The sequence below is a fragment of the Pyrus communis genome, chromosome 7 (assembly GCF_041283825.1).
Source record: "Pyrus communis isolate YQ-2024b chromosome 7, ASM4128382v1, whole genome shotgun sequence".
Taxonomy (NCBI): Eukaryota; Viridiplantae; Streptophyta; class Magnoliopsida; order Rosales; family Rosaceae; genus Pyrus; species Pyrus communis.
Genome location: NC_142571.1, coordinates 19,760,699 through 19,781,491, shown reverse-complemented (window position 1 = coordinate 19,781,491; position 20,793 = coordinate 19,760,699). Strand labels below are relative to the sequence as shown.

General features: G+C 34.2%; 2 pseudogenes across 1 annotated transcript; both read left to right on the top strand.

Moving 5' to 3' along the window:
* The first annotated feature begins 71 nt into the window (after nt 1-71).
* On the top strand, nt 72-1,925 carry LOC148695859 (F-box protein At5g03100-like; annotated as a pseudogene).
* A 9,712-nt stretch (nt 1,926-11,637) lies between these two features.
* Nucleotides 11,638-20,793, top strand: LOC137733218 (lysM domain receptor-like kinase 3; annotated as a pseudogene). The gene is made up of 12 exons (XR_015964351.1): nt 11,638-12,279; nt 13,391-13,424; nt 13,542-13,546; nt 13,652-13,801; nt 14,347-14,537; nt 14,732-14,820; nt 15,000-15,108; nt 19,564-19,700; nt 19,782-19,873; nt 20,096-20,231; nt 20,373-20,469; nt 20,555-20,793. The product of XR_015964351.1 is annotated as a lysM domain receptor-like kinase 3 (transcript).

Here is a 20,793-nt window from a genome sequence, read left to right as displayed (position 1 = left end):
CTTCCCATGAGACTTCATTGCCGAAGAAGAATTGATTCAGCTACCATCTGTAAGTGATTTGTTTGCAGAATATGCGATTTTATATTTCAAAAACTCTGATTTCAATTTGGATTTCTGTGTATTTGTACACTTTGCTTTTCGGAAAAACTGGTGGGCTTGTTGTTTTCGCTTGGGGTTTTCTAAAATTTAGTTGATTGTGGTAGTGCCTGGAAAGTGCATCCTGTTTAGCTGCAAAAGTTTCTTGGGGGTATAGTTTTGATATATTGTTGCAATAGTTGGTTGCAGGAAAGGATTTTTTCTAGAAGATCCGAGGTCCACTTTCAACAAACACTATCATGGGGTGCATTAGAATTCCTCTGTTCCACATCAGCCAGCCACAGAGCTTGAGAACAAACCCTTTAAATAGAATTACCCCACTCTAACTAAAACCGAGACTTTTTGTATTAAAACCCCACACATAACAGATTGAGCAGGTGACTAAGTGGGGACAGTATCGGTGTTGTTGGAGTGGGGCCATGACCCGTCTACGTGAAAATTAAGATGGTATCAGAGCTAGGGACATGGTCCATGCTCCACGTGGGCTAAAAGATGCCACGTGCATTGACCCAGTGCTAACGGATGAGCCCCGGCTTGGCTCCACGTGGTTGCCGATATGTGGAACTCCACTTGTGACCCATAAAATAGGGTCTCACGTCTGGAGGAGTGTTAGAATTCCTCTGTCCCACATCGGCCACAGAGCTTGAGAACAAGCCCTTTAAATAGAATTAACCCACTCTAATTAAAACCGAGGCCTTTTATATTAAAACCCCACATTTGACGGATTGAGCAGATGACCAAGTGGGGACAGTATTAGTGTTGTTAAAGTGGGCCCATGGCCCGTCAACCTGAAATTTAAGAAGCATCAGTTCCCGGCAGGTTGTCACTGTGAAGGAACTTCTTCTGAAGGTGGAATAGACAGATTTAGTAATCTTCCAGAGGAAGTTGCTCATCATATTCTTTCCTTCGTTGATTTCAAATATACCTCATTCAGGTCGGTGCTCTGTCCAAAAGATGCAGACAATTTCATCTATCAGTTCCGATATTGGAAGTTTTGTACAGATCACTACGAAGAACAAACCAAACCGCATCTAGCGAGCCTGATGAGTTCTTTTGATAGATACTTGCATTTTCGTGGACATAACAGGATGCAATGAATCCGCATCCACTTGAGTTTCTCTACAAGAAAAAACGAGAAGAAATATTGTGATGATTATCCTCGACTATTACTCAAGTGGATCCATAATGCAGTAAGGTGTAATGTTGAAAATCTTGATCTCGATTTCGATCACTGTGTTATTAGTAAGTTTTCGTTGCCATCTTTCATCTTGCATTCTCAATCTTTGAGCTCTCTATCGGTCTCCTTGGGTATAATCAATTCAGACGTGGTTGAAGGGCCATCTCTATCCTTTTCTAGTAATCTCCGTTACCTATCGTTGTGTTATGTTAAATTAGTAGATGAGAGTCTTTTCAAATGGATCTCATGCTGCTGCAAATGCCTCAAGGAGTTACATCTTAGATCTATCAAAGGCATACAAGATATCTCCATCGAAAGTTCGTCTTTGGAATCCTTTTCTTTTATCAATCATGGTGACGTCCATCTCAGTATATCCTGTGAGAAACTTGAAAATATATATATGCTATGGAATGGTTGGTTTGTACCAACAAGCATGAAAAGTAGCACATCGTTGAAGATTTTTGCTCCAAATCTTAAAAATCTGAAATGGGACGGCCCATTAAGTAGCCAAAATCTGGGAAAATTTGAGAGTTTGGAAAAAGTTGAGATTTGTTTAGAGCCTCGGAAAAATGAGCTTGGCAAAATACTTGAGGTTCTTCGCAGTATATGCTCGCAAAAGTTCTTATTATACACACGAAGACCGCTAAGGTGAAGTTCATATATCCTTCTGACCTTTTTGTAAGAGAAATACTTAATTACTGGGAAATGTAAGTTCTTATTTATGCTGCACCTTCTGTTTAACATTCACACACACACACACACACACACACATATATATATATATACACACACACTATTATTAAGAGAACCCCAATTGTCAACTTTTTGCCATTGTTTTTCCTATTTTACCCTTACTTTTGATACACACTATTGATAAAAAGGAGGGCAAAATAGTAATTTTATACCTTTTGACAAAATGACAACCATATCCTTATTTTTTCTATTTTACCCTCTTTTTTATACTTATTTTTCCAATTTTACCCTCACTTTTGATACACAATATTTACATAAGGAGGACAAAACAATAATTATGTAATATTAAAAAAAGTATGCACTTATTAAGAGAAATTGTTCACACACACAAAGTGTGTGCTCTCTGCTAGTGTGTGTGTGTGTGTGTGTGTATGAGAAGTTCTTTGTTAGTAACCCAATCAGTTCTTAGAAGATATATTATTTTACTTTCATTGGTAATAGCTAAAAATATCGTTCGTATACTATTATTTCAATTTGGGTTCCTTAGATTTAAGTCATTGCAAACTCTAGACAAAAACCCACATATATTATAACTTCTAAATAAAACTCAAATTTTAAATATAATGTCATATTGGATAAAAGATGTACATAAATTTGTGTTTATTTACAAAATCATGCCACCAAATCTCTTATACGTTTCTTTTAGACATTTATTTTGTTTAATATATTTTTAATTTTTTGTGAACAACTCCAATCCAAAACCTAATTAGATCAAATATATATGGACATATATTCTACATTTATGTATACTAATACCATAAAAAGAAGTAGGTAAATTAATTTTGTTACAAGTTCAAAAAGTAGGCATATTAATTTTCATGTAATTATATAGTAGGTAAATTATTTTCATAAAATTAAACAATAGATATTGTTTTCAAAAAATTAATTTTCATAGTAGGTAAATTTTTTCGTGTAATTATATAGTAGGTAAATTATTTTCATAAAATTAAACAATAGATATTGTTTTCAAAAAATTAATTTTCATAGTAGGTAAACTATTTTCATGTAATTATATGTAGGTATAAAATTAAACAATAGATATTGTTTTCATTAAATTAATTTTCATAGTAGGTAAATTATTTTCATAAAATTAAACAATAGATATTGTTGAAAATAAACACTAAATTAGGTATATACAAATTGGGATGTCACAACGTGCATTAATTTCATGGCTACAAGATCTTGCCAAATTCAATGCACGTTGTGACATCCCACATCGCCCAGGAGAGTGATCCTTATATGTATATTCCCATCTCTACCTAGCACGAAGCATTTTGGGAGCTCACTGGCCCGGGCGCACTGTAGCACGATATTGTCCACTTTGGGCCCCCAGCACACCCTCACTGTTTTGTTTCTGGGAACTCACACGACAACTTCCAAGTGAGTCACCCATCATGGGAGTGCTCTCGCACACTACTCGCTTAACTTCGGAGTTCCCATGGAACCCGAAGCCAGTGAGCTTCCAAAAGGCCTCGTGCTAGGTAGAGATGAGAATATACATATAAGGATCGCTCCCCTGGGCGATGTGGGATGTCACACGCGTGATCAATTAAAACAAAATTACAAGAACTTTACATATTGGCTTAGATGGGGTATATTAGGGATCTAAAAAATATAAATACGGACACACAAACTTAATTTAGTAAGTTGCTTAGTTGGATCCTAATCATTGGGTTTTATTAAGATAAATATTATATGATGGGCTAGAGGCTAGAAAAAAATGAGTTTGGAGGGGGAAAGTTAAATTTTTAGTTTCAATTTCCGAAATGGTATGAGGACTTAAAAGATTGGAATAGAGATATGCATGTTATATATTCCTATAACATCGTTCAATTATCAAAAAAATAATTTCCAAAAAATTTGTTAATAGACGGCATTCATATCAAGATCCTATTTGCTTTTCTACTAAAACCTTAGCACAGATCTTAGCTATGAGCCCCTTATAACGATCCAATGAAAAAGCAAGGTCAAAATAAAGATTTTTGTTTTTTTTTAACAAATTTTGAACTGGAAGCTGAACTACCTTTTGGTTCTTCCAGAAAAAAAAAAAAAAAAAACTTTCATTTTTTGAACCGATTTTTAAAGAACTCAAAAAAAAATTACAAAAGAAATGTGATATATATATATATATATATATATTTTTTTTTTTTGGGACGTTTGATATAAACGCCTCATTTTTAAATGTCATAGAATAAACACCTATTCCTTTTGCAAATTTGATTAAACATTTTCCCTACAATTTTAGTACTTTAATTTTATTTCATTAAAAGTCTATTCAAGTTAGCATTCCCTTTTTTCCTCCTATTTTTATGCATCTCTTATTATGATGATTTAAGATTTTTTTTATTAAAATATTTATTTTAGTAAGTTAAATAGAATGTAACAAAACTCGTTGTTAGGTACGTTTGGTTATATCGGTACGTTTGATTATAATGGTACATTTAGTTACTTGGTACATTTGAATTTTTGGTTCATTTGGCTTCTTGGTATATTTGAATTTTTGGTATATTTGAATGTGTGGTACGTTTGTTTTCAAAACATAAGTTTTATTACTTTTGTCCTAATAATGAGGAATTACCTTAATTAATTATTTTTTTTTTTATAGAAAGAGTCGTTAACAACGTAAAAGTTTAAATTACTTTAATTAATTTTTTATGGAAAGAGTCATTAATCAACGAACAATAGCCTTTTTGTTAATTCAAAATTATATGATTTATCGTTATTATTTAGCATTGTCTACAATAATAAGGATTTATCTCCGATCAACTAAAAGTTGTTCCAGAGACTTATCTACCAAAAAACAAGATTATCTCCATTGTGTATGAATCAAACATATTTTTAAACATTCCAAAAAGATGAATATTTATTTTAATATAGTTTATAATTGGGTACGTTTTAATTTGGGTTGGGTATGTTTTCATTTGACGTTGATACGTTACCATTTGGCGTGGGTGTACATTTAGATTTGAAAAGTATAAATTTTTAGACTTAAATATAGTTGAAATTATTTAAAATATATAGCAGATATTTAAATGTAAATTAATTTCAATTAATCTGAAGTAGTTCAAGTCTGAGTATCTTAATCAAATGTTTCAAAAGCTTAATAAAAAACTCAAAAAGCATAAATGTTTAGTCTACAAAAATCTAAAATGAGGTATCTAATTCTAATTTTCTCTATTTTTTTTCTGTACGATGAAGTAACTTAAAAAGAATTTGGCTTTCATTTTTTGACAAATTAATGATTATATTAATCTAGATTGTGACCATTCTTGTTCTCTTTCTCACTAATTAAGGTTTTTTTTTATTCGTTTTTTTTTTTTTGTTTTTTTTTTTTTTTTTTTTTTTTTTTTTTTGTGGAAAAACTTGCAGCCTCTGTACATGGAAGGCTCCACGCCAACACTAATATTGGATAATATTCGGAACTTGAGTATCGATTGTGAAACCTTGAAGAACAAGCTTGTTCCTGCAGTGGTCACTCTTCTCAGGAGAATGCCTAATCTGGATATTTTGTGCACAGCGGCTAGCTGTGTAAATTTGGCTCCCGAAAAAGTAAGTGAAAGTCTATATTGCCTATTAATCTCCCTCTGGCGCACACGACACACATTTTTTTTGTGCTAATTTGTAAAATCATTTTCTTATAATTTAGGCAACTTTATTTAAGCCCAACAATTTCTTAAGGAAAGCTACTAAAAGAATGAAAACTCAAAATTTAACTGCAGAGTATATGACAGCAAAAGGGTTCGCTAGTATCTTTTATGTTCTATTTTTTATGTTGTGAGGATTTGGGGTAAGTCACACAATTGGGCAATCGTAATAATTACGTATTGAACTCACGATCAAGTAAGTCAAATTTTGAGACATCTCACTTACATGTTTGACAAATCGGCTCTTAATGTGTAATGTAACATCTATTGATCATCATCATTATAGAGGTTCGGCAGTGTGCTACCGTACATCCTTCTTCGGGTATAATGGAGTTAGTTTTGGAGTATATTGCTTATACTTGCATATTATTACATTCATTTTTAGAGGGGGTTAGGTCAACATATGTAGTTTGGTGAGCTGATGGAATAGTTGGGTTAAACAGAAGCACCCAAAAATTATCGTCAAAAGATAAATTAGAAACTTATGTTTTTATCAATTAATTTTGAAATAATTGCTCCCTTTGTTTTTTTTTTTTTGCACAACAAATTCATTTGTTTTATGTTTTCAGGCAAGTCACTTTGGTAATGCATACTGGAAACGGCAAAACCTTCCTTGCAATCATGAGCTTAAGGAGCTAAGCTTAAAGAATTCCTATGGATCTAATGAAATCGAGTTTGCAAGATATATTCTCGAGCATGCTCAAAATTTGAAGAAAATGGCCATTGTTCATTGTGATGTTGGTTTAAGAATCCTTATTGAACTCAACTAGTAGTGATAAAGGTGAGTCAGCATGTTTAAATTATAAATCATGTTGAGTTTTGTATACGTGTAAAACCATTCTCTATAATCGAGGGGTTACATCCATTGTGTTTCAAACTAAAGCGCGTACTTGATCTCACTCATCCATGATTGGAATTGAAAGTAATGGGATCTATAACCAACTCCCACGATAGATGAACGTTGTGTAAACCTTGCTTTATTCCTTGCTCACAGAGAATGCAGTCTTTGTAATTGGGACTATCACCATAAGAGAATACAGGTCTCCTAATGAGTAGAAGAGTCATATTTTAATCCCAACCATGTCTACTGCATTAGAACTCGATAATCTAATTGGATTGTGTTCTAGGGTTTGCTATTAGTTTAAGTGTATATGTATATTGATAGGGATTTTTACCACCTGCAAAAAGTAGGGATAAAATCACTTAAAAATACTAGCATGAATACAAGGTTATTGTAGTATAGATGATCATGCAAGGTCGTTCTCCTCAATGACTATTTGAATAATTTATGTAGAAACAATTCCTAGTTAACTACTTAAAACTAAAAATTGAGAAAGGTGACTTTGAACTTGGGTAATATTGAATACGAATTTTAATTAAAAACCAATAGTAATTTTGCCCTAATTGATATGATAAAAGAAAAGAGTTTTAAATACCAATTTATAAAAGCACTAGGGTTCCACCATCACCTAGCAATCCTATGTATTTTTATCAATTACTTATGATCTACACATGCCACTTTGAAGGTTAGGTTTTCCTAATTTATATTCTACTTGGAACCTCTAACATATAACGTATATCTAACATGCAACCCATCCGGATGTTCGGATCAAATCTGAACATGAGAGACTCATTATGCTTTATGAAAACCCTTTGAAAAAACATGCAACCCTTAAGATGTGATGTTCATCCTAAGTGAAATTACAATTATTAATCACAAGAAGCCAACATCAATTTCAAGGAACCTTCCGACCAAAATTGCATCAAATTACTTTTCTAAAGATCCTAATGGTGATTAGGCATTAAGACAAATAGATAGTTTGAAAGAGTCATCAATAATTCAAAGCATGCATGCAATCAATCATAAGCAATTAAATAAAAATTACATATTCATGCTAAGGCTCACGGTTTCACCCTAACAAAACGAATTAGTTACGCATATTCATAATTAAAATCATAGAAAATATTATTATAAAGAAAAGGATTGAAAACACCTTAAAGTAGAAAAACTTCAAGAACCCTAGCAATTCTCTCCGTCTCCAAGTTTGCATAAAAGAAAGCGTAGCTAAAACTGAGAATGGCAAAGCAATATATGTTGCTATGCCATCGCACAAACCCTAAAATGTAGTCTTTTGTTCCAACTAGGAAACTAAGTAATAAAATAAAATAACATAGAAAATAAAGTCCTAATTAAACTAGAAGAATCTGCAAGGGAACTGTTCAGCCATGTTTTAGCCTCAAATATCCTCCAAATTCGGCCCATAATAGCTTGTTTTAAAGAACAGGACGATCTGAACACATCTCCAGAAGGCCTCAAACCTATCCGAGGTCATCTTGGGCTCCAAAAATGCAATTCAAGCCCAGAAACGTCACTTTTCAGCACCGCGCACTGCCCCTTTATTTTATTGCCAGAAAATAACCGCTTTGTGGAAAAATCTGATATTTTGATACGATCGAGCTAAGTGAGTCACGAACGTCCTCCAATTGGAATTCCTCCAAAATTCATCCATTTGACCACGTTTCGCTCTAGAGGAAGTCAAAGGTCCTATATTGGAAATACAATTTAAAGTATTAAAATTTTTTCAAAATATTAACCAAAATATACCAAGAATAGGGTTAACTATATAATATAAAATCTATTCATCATATATATATATATATATATATATATATATATATATTCCAACATTTGGTATTAGAGCCAACTTAACAGGCCCTTGATCCATTGTATAGTTATACTGCAGATAGACCTATTGCCCTCCGCATTCGCGTACAACCATATCTGAGATGGATTGATCAGTAGTAACATCAAAAGTAGGTCTGAGTATATTTTGGTCAATGTTTTCAATTTATCAAATTTGGTCATTGTGTTGTTCAAAGTTAACAATGCTGATAGCTTCTGTAAGTTTTATTGTTAAAAAATGTTAAAATATTATTTGGGCTTGAAATAACAGTTTGGGTTGAGAATAGGCTAACCTGAGTTAAAAACCCACAATCCTCAGCCTAATAATAATCTCTCAGGTGAGTGGGGTTTGGGCCCAAGAGAGGACTAGTATTGGGCGACGAAATGATTATATTTTCAGCTTCCACTAGCTACAGTTAGTGGATGATTATATATACACACACACACACACACATATATGTATATATAATCTTCTTATACATGTATTGGGATACTACATTTATATTCTCAACTTGTCATTATTTCGAGATTACTCGGAAATGACATGATTACACATTTATATTATTAGCTTGTACCATGTTCATGGCCGTAGGACACATCTTGAACGTGTATGAGTATTTCTATCTTGTCCACATCGTGGACATGTCATTTCAGCTTGTCATTGCCTAGAGGTTACTTAGCAATGACATGATTATATTTCCAGCTTCCAGGTTAGTGGATGATTATATACATCAGCTTACACGCGTATTGGTGTACCACAGTCATACTCTCAACTTGTCATTACCTCAAGATTACTCGATATTAAATGGTCACAGTAATACTCTCAGCTTGTCATTCTCTACTCTCAGCTTGTCATTCTCTTGAGATTATTCGGTAATGACATGGTTACAGTTATATTCTCATCTTGTTATTACCTCTAAATTACTCAGTAATGACATGATTGCAGTTATATTCTCAGCTTATCATTGCCTAGAGATTACTCAGCATTGGCATGATTATCTTATTCAGCTTTCACTAGCTATGGTTAGTGAATGACATTGTATCCCATATTACCGGTAACTATCAGCTCAATATATAGGTGTCCATATCAGCTCTCAGTGCAGACAAGATTCAATAGACGTAGCAGTGGTTACATTCGACGTTAAGGCCTCTTCCCAAAGCTCTGACACATTCTTACCAAGTATGTTATCTACTCAGCTCTATTAATAGAACTCGAATTTTAGGCAACTATGCTCTTAACTATTAATATGCATGTAACTAAGGGTCAGAGATCCATCAAGTGTGGCCTTTCGAGTATGTGTTGATATAAATGTGATTACATATTGGTGCTTCAATTTGGGCTCATCCCTATTTTAGGGGAAATTAGGTCGAATTTTCAGTAGATTATATGAGTTCATAATTCTAGTTATGATTTCATGCAAATTAATTTGTTTTTATGTTTTTAGGCAAGCTATTTTGGTAATGAATACTGGAAACTGCGAAACTTTGATTTCATTCACCAGCTTAAGGAGGTAAGCATAGAGAAATCCTATGGATCTAATGAAATTGAATTTGCAACATATATTCTCGAGCATTTCTCAAAATTTGAAGAAAATGGTCATTGTTCATAATGATGAAAATACTACATCAAAAGTTGCTGAGATGGTGAGTAGGAGCAAGATGATTTCCGCTGCTTCAGTTCTCATTCGGCAGAACCTAGACCACATCTACACTATCTCTTATCATGGTCTGGGGGACTCACATAGCGAATCTGATATCTTAGATAGTGATTCGGAGATCTCAGATAGAGATTCAAAGTTATATTTTTGAGCAAACAAAGGGTTTTCTGTAATCTAAAAGGAAGAATGTTTGATATTTTAAAAAAAAAGCTTGTGTATGTTCTTGTCATGGTACATCATTGACAGGATATTTTTGCAGTATTTCTTTTGTGATATCTCAACGAAGCCCATTCCACTAGCGCAAATAAGGTTCATTACAAAGTGCCACATCAAGCTCAAATCCTAGATTTAATTTCGGAGCAGCTTTACCTTTGTGCAACTTTACTTTGCATGAGATAGGGACCTCTTTGGTCTTCATGAGGAGGCATATCTTACCTTCAACTCTTATCCTTGTGGCACCGAGAGCAACACTTCCAATGCAAAATGATACGTTGAAGATGATATAAATTTTGGACTCAACAGACAAGTCAAATTCTCTAATCAAATAGTTGATGGGAGACCCCCAATGTGAATCCGAAAAAAAAACTTGGTCTTAAATGAAGATTTGTAATTGTTATGTGATTATTTCATCATGGATATGTAACGTGAATAAATACAAGCAATATTGAAAAAAAGAAAGATAGTTCAACACAACACAAGAACTAAGATGCATAAATAAACGCTCTTAATCATTTAAACTGTACGAGTTGTAGTTTGTAGATACAATTGTATTGGAGTTTGTAAATTTAATAACGTTGTGATGGATGTGTTTGAGTTGTCAAAGCATTAGAGACATCAATTTTAAGGAAGAGAGATGCTAAGGGGATTCTCTCAAAGTGAGATTCTCTATATATTCCATAGCCAATTCTTTTAAAGGGAAAAGTGAAAGTAGAATTGTACATTTCACGACAATGCTTTTGAGGAATCTCTAAAACACGACAAGTCCCACTGCATCGTAAAAGCCTTGTATTTATTGGAACCAAGCTTGGTTGCTTAAAAATAAGCTGGAACCCCTACTCTCACTTACTAATAATTTGACTAGTGTCCAAAAAAATTGAAAAATTAAAACTTGAACTAACAACTTGAACACTTATCAAGTTGTTATTGGGTGAGAACAGGAAGTCCTGCTTATTTTTAAGTAGCCAAGTTTTGTTCTATGAAAAGCTCCTGATATTGCTCACTTTAAAGAAAAACCACATTTTTACACTAACAATCATGATATTATTCAATTTGCCCCTTATTTTGTATTAAAACTCAAAGTTTTTAAGCTATTTTCATTAGTTTATTTTGTTTTCTATTTGTTGTACTGCCGCCGTTGCAGTAAACTCGGGGCCGGTGTTCCCACGGTCGTTTGACTCAGTCGTCAGTCGCTCTGCAGAAACAATCAACTGAAAACCGCGGGAAAGTTTTCTCTTTCACTGTTGAGCAATTCAAAGACGCTAAGTACGACAATCAAACACTCATTATTTCATCTAATTAACTTTTAATTTTAAACTAATCAAACCCCACTCAAAGCTTCCATATTTCTCTGTTCATCCAACGCCTGTACAACTCCGATCCGAAACCGAAAACCCAGTTCCTAAAAGGTTTCTGCGACTTGGTTTTTCGATTTCGGATCGACCCAGATGGGATTTCGAATCGGGTTAGGGTTCCTGGTGCTGGTTTCCCTCTGTTTCACGGTGAAACCCCAGTGCAGCAAGAGCTGCGATGCTCTAGCTTCTTACTACGTATGGCAGGGCTCTAATCTCACTTTCATTGGCGATATCATGAATACGACCGACGCCACCATCGTCACCTACAACAAGGACTCAGTTCTCAACAAACACATCATCCGATTCGGCAACAGGGTTAGTGTTCCCTTCACCTGTGGTTGCATCAATGGCGACTTCCACGGCCATATGTTCGAGTGGGATGTCCGTACCGGCGACACGTACGACCAGATTGCGAAGATTTTCTATTCGAATTTGACGTCGGTGGAGGACATGGAGTGGTTCAACAGTTATGGTCCTAATAATATACCCAATAATGCTAAAGTGAATGTGACTGTGAATTGTGGGAATAGCGCGGTTTCGGAGGATTATGGGCTGTTTATTACTAATCCTCTGCAGCCAGAGGATAGTTTGGATTCTATTGCGGGGACGGAGCAGTTGGAGCAGGCTTTGCTGCAGAGATATAATAATGGTGCGAATTTTGGTCAAGGGAGTGGTTTCGCGTATATTCCGGGCCAAGGTTTGAGCTTTTGTTCTTGATGAGATAGTTTTTTGTGCTTTGAAGTTGTTGAGAATTGACGCAGACATTGAAGTATTTTGCTGAATTTGCGTAGTTGGTAAAATGAAGCATTTAGTTGTTTCGGAGTTGGAAAGTTGTTTTTGATTCGGCAGAGGCTTATGTAGGAATGTATATGCTAATGAGTACTAATTTGAGCATGGGGTGAATTAATGAGTTTTAGTCATGTTGCAATGCTAATGACTAGAAGGAAAGATAGCAAACAATTGATTAGAAGGGTGTTGTTTAGGAAGTGATAGGCATAAATTTGCGAAAAAGGAAACTTCAATAGTGAACTGAAATCCCACAAGAAAATGTTCAGGGTGAACTTAAGAAAGTGGAATCTTTCCAGAAGTTTCGAGGAAATTTACAGGCCAGATAGTTGATTCCGTGTAATTTCAACAAAGGCATCTTTAATTGTTAATCATGAGTTTGTAACGAATGTTAGAATGTTCAATACTGTTAGGTGGTGCAAGGTCTTTCCTGTGGTTATGGATCCGGTGGGCCTCTAGGGAGTGATGTATTGAAAATGTTGAGTGAAGAATAATACTGTAACTCTCTTGTTTTACGACAACAATTGAGGATGCGGTTTTTAGCTGAGTCGTCATCTCGTTTTACTAATTTTATTGTCCATTCCTCTTACTGATATTCCTTGATGCAACGTGAGAAAGTGCTCGTGAAGACACTGAGTTGTTTCAATTCAATGTTGTTTCTGGGTTGTTCCTGTGCTATAATGAAGTATAACAAATGTCTATTGGATATCCAGTTTTTAGGGTATTATGAAGCAGTGCTCTACTTCAAATATAGTTTCAGAGGAGGCTATGTATTAGTTTGGTACTGAGGTGCTTTTATAAAAAGTGGCTATAAAAAAAAAGCTGAGCTCAAAAAGGTTGGTAAACACTTAAAAACAACTTATTTTCACAGTTTTAGGTGAAGAAAAATTGAAAACATGAAGCAGCAAAAATGAGCTTATTCTCATAGCACAGCAGAAACAGTTTTTTTTCAAAGCACATCAATACCAAACCAGCCCTATATTTTCAACTTTCCTCGTGAAAGTTTCCTTTTTATCTTGCAGATCAAAATGGAAACTATTTGCCTTTGAAGTCAAGGTATCTTCTACTGCCTCAATATGTTAGCTTAACCATATTACATCTTGTTTTCACTTTTCATGTCTTCCGAAAATTGTTAATATTTATGAGTTTTATTTCTTTCTGTTCTTTTTGCAGTTCAGGTGATACGGCCGTCTCCAAAATTGGTTTCATGTTCAGATGCCAGTGTGTGAGGGTGATTTGAAACTCAATGCTGCTTGAAGCTCATCATTTTTCTTTTGTATAAGCAGGACTAGGAGGTGGAGCCATTGGTAGCATATCTGTGGGAGTAATTGCTGGAGTGCTGCTATTGGCTGGTGGTATATATTTTGGAATTTTCCGAAAGAAAAAGGTGCATATAGCAACATCTGAAGATCAATCTTCTCCAAATGGGCGTTGTAAGTTACTTGTCTCCTTGTTTCTTTTTCCAGATAGACTATTCGATGTTACCTTTCCACTTTGATTCTTTGCAGTAACACCAGTTTGAGTAGCTGACTAAGCTCCTTACTTTAGGATGTTATTATTCTCATTTAGCATTCATTGATTCATTTTCATCTTCCCATTCTTTCCCAACAAGGGGGGTTTCCTTTTTTTTTTCCTCCTCCCAAGGTTTCTTAAAAATTACGGGAAAAAGACTGCTGCTATTATAATTGTTAGGTGTTCAATTTTGTTGAAGGATTGGAAATTTTTTCTTTATCGAGTATCAGTACCACTGATAATTTTCCCTTAGAAATCCCATTGAACCGGCCCTGGCCATTTTGTTGGTCTGTTTTGTTTATAATAATTGTTCTGAAGTGTCCTGAAACTGCCATTTATGTTCTGGTCTTTCTTGCACTTATTTGAACATTTGTGTATTTTACTAGTTCTTGCCCTCAAATGGTCTAAGATTTTTGCACCAAATGGATGTTTGACATGATTTCATTGATTTTTCTTCTGGGTCTAGCCCTTGTGATTACCCCCGATAAACCTGGAGAGTCAAATGCTGCTGGTCGAGGCCTAACAGGCATTTCTGTGGACAAATCAGTGGAGTTCTCATACGAAGAACTTGCAAGGGCTACTGATAACTTCAGCCTAGCTAATAAAATTGAACAAGGAGGTTTCAGGGCTGTTTACCATGCAGAGTTGAGAGGCGAGGTTTGTTTTCTTTAACATTTTCATGATTTATATCCATCATTTATCTTTTCTGACCAAATGAAGTATGAGATTTTCTAGTCGAGCCCCATGATTCATGAATTAAGTATTTAGTGTTTCTAGACCATGCTTGTGTTTATTTCGTAATTGTTTATTTCTTCTTCTAGAAGTCCCACTCATATAACCTCTATGTGCAGAAAGCTGCAATCAAGAAGATGGATATACAAGCATCAAAAGAATTTATGGCCGAGTTAAATGTTTGACACGTGTACATCACTTGAACCTGGTAATGAACTTATCTTTTCAACAATGACAATGCATATGAATTTTGCTTAAGAACTATAAAGTAAGGCTGTTGTTATTGGCACTCCAAAAATCTCATTGTGCACTCTATACTAGTTTATAACCATTGAACTGATCTCTAAGATGTGTAATTATCTCTAAGCTTCTGAACGATCAATGCAGGTGCGCTTGATTGGTTATTATGTTGAGGGCTCTCTTTTCCTAGTCTATGAATATGTTGAGAATGGCAACTTAAGCCAACATCTGTGCGGTTCAGGTTACTCCATGCTTGATGAGGATTTAAGTACTTCTGTATGCACACTACTACAATATAGGCTATCACTGGCGAAGCAAAAACCGACAAGAAACACAATTTCTGTCGGCAATTTGGCAAAAATCCGACATAAAACAATGCAATGTCGAATTAGAATAGCGACACTAATGCTAGCGTCACGAAAGGCCTTCAGTGTCGGTTTTTTCGCTTAATCTGACACTACGCAGCGTCGGTTAAAAGCAACACTGACATTAACGTCGATTTAAAGTGACATATACTTGAACATTACGTCGGTTTAAAGCGACGCTCATTAGTAATTTAATTATAATATATCCACCCTACTGTCGGTTTTAACCGACATTGTGATAAAATAAAATAAATAAAATATACCTAAACCGACGTCAGATAACAATTAAATAAATAAAATATTCAAACTAGTACGACACCATCTTTGTTAATAATAATAAAAAATACGAGAATCTGCATCGTTTTCAATTAATTGGTACTAAAAAAATTTATATAACCAAATTAATAAATTTCATGTAAACGCCAAAACAAACCTTAACAAAAATTATTAACAATTTCCACATAATATACAAAAACTCATACAAAATATAAAAATATCTTAAAAATGTACAACTCATACAAAATTCTTGCCACACTCTTGCAAAAGATTTTGAACCAGTTGTATGGTTCATTGCTTTCAACAGCCGATTAATCTTATTCCTTTATTCTATTCCAGAAAACTTCATTTTCTTCTTCCTTGATCTTACGCAATCAGTCGTCAACAGGAGATTTCTATACTCTCTAACCTCCCCTGCTACATATCTTGAAAAAGCACTAGAGTTATCACTAACGCATTTTCCAAACGAATCAAACGAGCAAAGTTGTTTTGTCCATTTGGGAACTGAGGGTCCGCGCCTCCGTCGAGATGTTCCTTATTAACACAAAAAAACAATTAAGAACCAAGAAACAAAAGTAAATTTTTAGTTTAAGCCTAATACTAGTTTAAACACAAAACAAAAAATTAATAATAATTCACAAATGAACCACCTTTAAACTTTTCCTCCTCGAAATGAAGTTCCTCAGAACGTTTATCTTCACTTTGTTGATCCATAGCAAAAGTTAGTGGAAAGGAGAAGGAGTAAGGCTGAAATGGGAGAAGGAGACGGGGCAAAACCAAAGGAGTAACCGAGAGAGGGAAACGAAAGCATGGAAGTAATGGGGAAGAAAGGGGTATAAATATGGTTGAAATATTTGGACTTTGCGTCGGCTAAAACCGACACCACATCTGACACACTTGACTGAAAAGCAAGTGGTGTCGAAATAATAACATATTGCGTCGGTTAAAAGCGACGTGAGTGTGACAGACTTGATAGTGCAACTGGCGTCGAAATAAGAAAAGGTTACGTCGAATTAAGAAAAGGTTACATCGGTTAAAATCGACGCAAGGTCTGACACACTAAAATATTTCAAAGCTTGCGTCGAAACAAGTAGAGGTTGTGTCGGTTAAAACCGACGCAAGGTCTGACACATAAACATTTCAAACATTCATTCCCGCCTAAAACATTTCAAACATTCATTCTTGCCTAAAACATTTCAAATTTTCATTCCTGCCTAAATATTTCAAGTTATGTCATATAATATTTTAATAAATAATATTTAATACATAATAAAAAACAATAATATAATTTTATGATAAAATATCATCACACATGAATTGAAACATAGTCTAATTGATATTAAAATACATAATCAAGTAACGGGACAAAACTTTTCGACGGTTACAAAACGAAACACCACGATTTAACAGTTATTTTAACTCCGATTTTGATTTTTTTTTATAACTACACTCCTTGATCCTATATGAATACAATGAATGAATTCAATCTTCAATTTAAAATATTTACAATAGTGGATACCACAAAATCTTATGTTATACTTAATGGAAGTATAAATAAACTCTAAGTGTTAGTGAATCTATCGTTTTGATGGGATACGCATCCTTTGAAACTAATTTCAACGATCCAACCGTCAAACTTGTTTATACATGTTTCGAGATCGCATACTTCAAAAAAGCGCAAAAAACAAACATTCAAATATTAAATAACGGGACAACTTTTCAATGGTTATAAACAAAAAATCACGATTTAACGGTGATTTTAACTCCAATTTTGATTATTTTTTTATAGCTACACTCATTGACCCTATATGAATACAATGAATGAATTCGATCTTCAATTTAAAATATTTACACTAGTGGATACCACAAATCTTATGTTATATTTAATAAAAGTATAAATAAATTCTAAGTGTTAGTGAATCTATCGTTTTGATGGGATACGCATTCTACGAAACTAATTTCAACGATCCAACCATCAAATTTGTTTATACATGCTTCAAGATCGCATACGCCAAAAATGACAAATAACAAACATTCAGAGATCAAGTATCGAGACAAAAATTTTCGACGGTTATAAACGAAAAATCACAATTTAACGGTTATTTTAACTCCAATTTAGATGATTTTTTACAGCTACACTCCTTGACCCTATATGAATATAATGAATGAATTCGATCTTCAATTTAAAATATTTACACTAGTGGATACCACAAAATCTTATGTTATACTTAATAAAAGTATGAATAAATTCTAAGTGTTAGCAAATCTATCGTTTTGATGGGGATACGCATTCTACGAATCTAATTTCAACGATCCAACCATCAAACTTATTTATACATGCTTCAAGATCGCATACGCCAAAAATGACAAATAACAAACATTCAGAGATCAAGTAACGGAACAAAATTTTTCGACGGTTATCAACGAAAAATCACGATTTAACGGTGATTTGAACTCCGATTTTGATGATTTTTTACAGCTACACTCCTTGACCCTATATGAATACAATGAATGAAATCGATCTTCAATTTAAAATATTTACACTAGTGCATACCACAAAATCTTATGTTATACTTAATGAAAGTATAAATAAATTCTAAGTGTTAGTGAATCTATCGTTTTGATGGGATACGCATTCTACGAAACTAATTTCAACGATCCAACCATCAAACTTGTTTATACATGCTTCGAGATTGCATACGCCAAAAATGGCAAAAAACAAACATTCAGAGATCAAGTAATGAGACAAAACCTTTCGACGGTTATAAACGAAAAATCACCATTTAACGGTTATTTTAACTCCGATTTAGATGATTATTTACAGCTACACTCCTTGACCCTATATGAATACAATGAATGAATTCGATCTTCAATTTAAAATATTTACACTAATGGATACCACCAAATCTTATGTTATATTTAATAAAAGTATAAATAAATTCTAAGTGTCAATAAATCTATCGTTTTGATGGGATACGCATTCTATGAAACTAATTTCAACGATCCAACCATCAAACTTGTTTATACAAGCTTCGAGATCGCATACACCAAAAATAGAAAAAAACAAACATTCAGAGATCAAGTAACGAGACAAAACTTTTCGACGGTTATAAACAAAAAATCACAATTTAACGGTTATTTTAACTCCGATTTAGATGATTTTTTACAGCTACACTCCTTGACCCTATATGAATACAATGAATGAATTTGATCTTTAATTTAAAATATTTATTCTAGTGGATACCACAAAATCGTATATTATACTTAATAAAAAGTATAAATAAATTCTAAGTGTTAGTGAATTTATCGTTTTGATGGGATACGCATTTTACGAAACTAATTTCAATGATCCAACCATCAAACTTGTTTATGCATACTTCGAGATCGCATACGCCAAAAATGACAAAAAATAAACATTCAGAGATCAAGTAACGGAACAAAACTTTTCGACGGTTATGAACGAAAAATAACGATTTAACGGTGATTTGAACTCCAATTTTGATGATTTTTTACAGCTAGACTCCTTGACCCTATATGAATACAATGAATGAACTCGATCTTCAATTTAAAATATTTACACTAGTGGATACCACAAAATCTTATGTTATACTTAATGAAAGTATAAATAAATTCTAATTATTAATTTAACATAATAAATTCTTATATTACTAAATATTATAAGTTCAAGTTATATTTAATATTGTTAAAAGCGACACTGTTTTATTTAAAGTGACATTGTATTATTTAATGTCGCTTAAAAGCGACACTGTATTATTTAAAGCGACACTGTTTTATTTAAAGCGACACTAGTATTTAAAAATTATTAAAATGTATGTCAGTTTTAAGCGACATTAAATGTTTACGTCGGTTTAAAAGCGACATTAAATGTTTATGACACTTATAAGTGACAGTAAATCTGACGTCATGTTTAATATGTGTCGCAATTGTCTAGTTCGACACTATATTATATTAAACCGACACCACCTACTGACACTATATAAGACCCTTTTGTAGTAGTGGCAAGAGAATGGTGATAACACTGTTTAAATTATCCAGGGAGAAGGAGGGACGCGCGTCTAATAGAGTGCAGATTGCCCTAGATTCAGGAAGAGGTCTCGAATACATTCATGAGCATACTGTTCCTGTTTATATCCACCGCGATATCAAATCAGCCAATATATTGATAGACAAGAATTTCCATGCCAAGGTTACTTTAGTGCCTCTATTTCCAATATAAACCATTGAAATCTTCTATTGTCGCAATAAAATTCCCCTCTTTTCATTGCAGGTTGCAGACTTTGGGTTAACTAAACTGACAGAAGTTGGAAGTACATCACTCACCACACGTCTTGTGGGAACATTTGGATATATGCCACCGGAGTAAGTAGTTTTTTTCTCATTATTCCTTTGAGCAGTTTATCTTTTACATGACTAGCACTAACAGATTGCCTTTGTTGCTTTCTTCTGGAAGAACCTATCGTAAGCTGAATGAGTTTATTGCATAACTTTTCTAGTCGTCATCCCGACCAATAAGCTGATGGCTGAAAGGCCTGAATATTGTCTTTGTACATATGGATTAACTCCTAACATGGTTGTGTGCAGAGCTCGATATGGCGAAGTTTCTCCTAAAGTAGATGTCTCTGCGTTCGGAGTTGTCATTTTTGAGTTGATATTGGCCAAGGAAGCTGTTTTCAGAGCGGATGGCTCTAGTTCGGAATCAAAAGGCCTTGTTGGTTTGGTTAGTTTTCTCTCTATCTTTCTACTTAAATAAGCCAATTTGCTTTTATCAAGTTTATGCTGGGATTCTATCTTGCATTACATACAATAATCTCTCATAAAGCACTTGAGCGTGTTTTTGTTGTAATTTTATTTTTCACAGTTTGAGGATGTCCTTAATCAGCCCGATCTAGAAGACCTCCCCAAAATTGGTCGACGCTAACCTTGGAGACAACTCTCCGCTTGATTCAGTGCGCAAGGTGAAAAATTTTCCCAGACCAAAACACATTATGATTTGTCTCTAGATATCAATCTAAAAATAGGTATGGTGGTTTTCTGGTGCAGATGGCCCAACTCAGCAAAGCATGCACGCACGCACGAAAATAAAGATCTGCGTCCAAGTATGCGATCAATCGTGGTGGTGTTGATGACACTCCCATACTCAACCGAGGATTGGGATGTCGGATCCTTCTACGAAAACCAAGCTTTTGTCAATCTGATGGTAGGAAGGTAGAATCGGGCGAGTGCAGTGACGTTGCTTGTGTTTAGGAAGTTCCTTTTGATGCGATCATACCGAATATAAA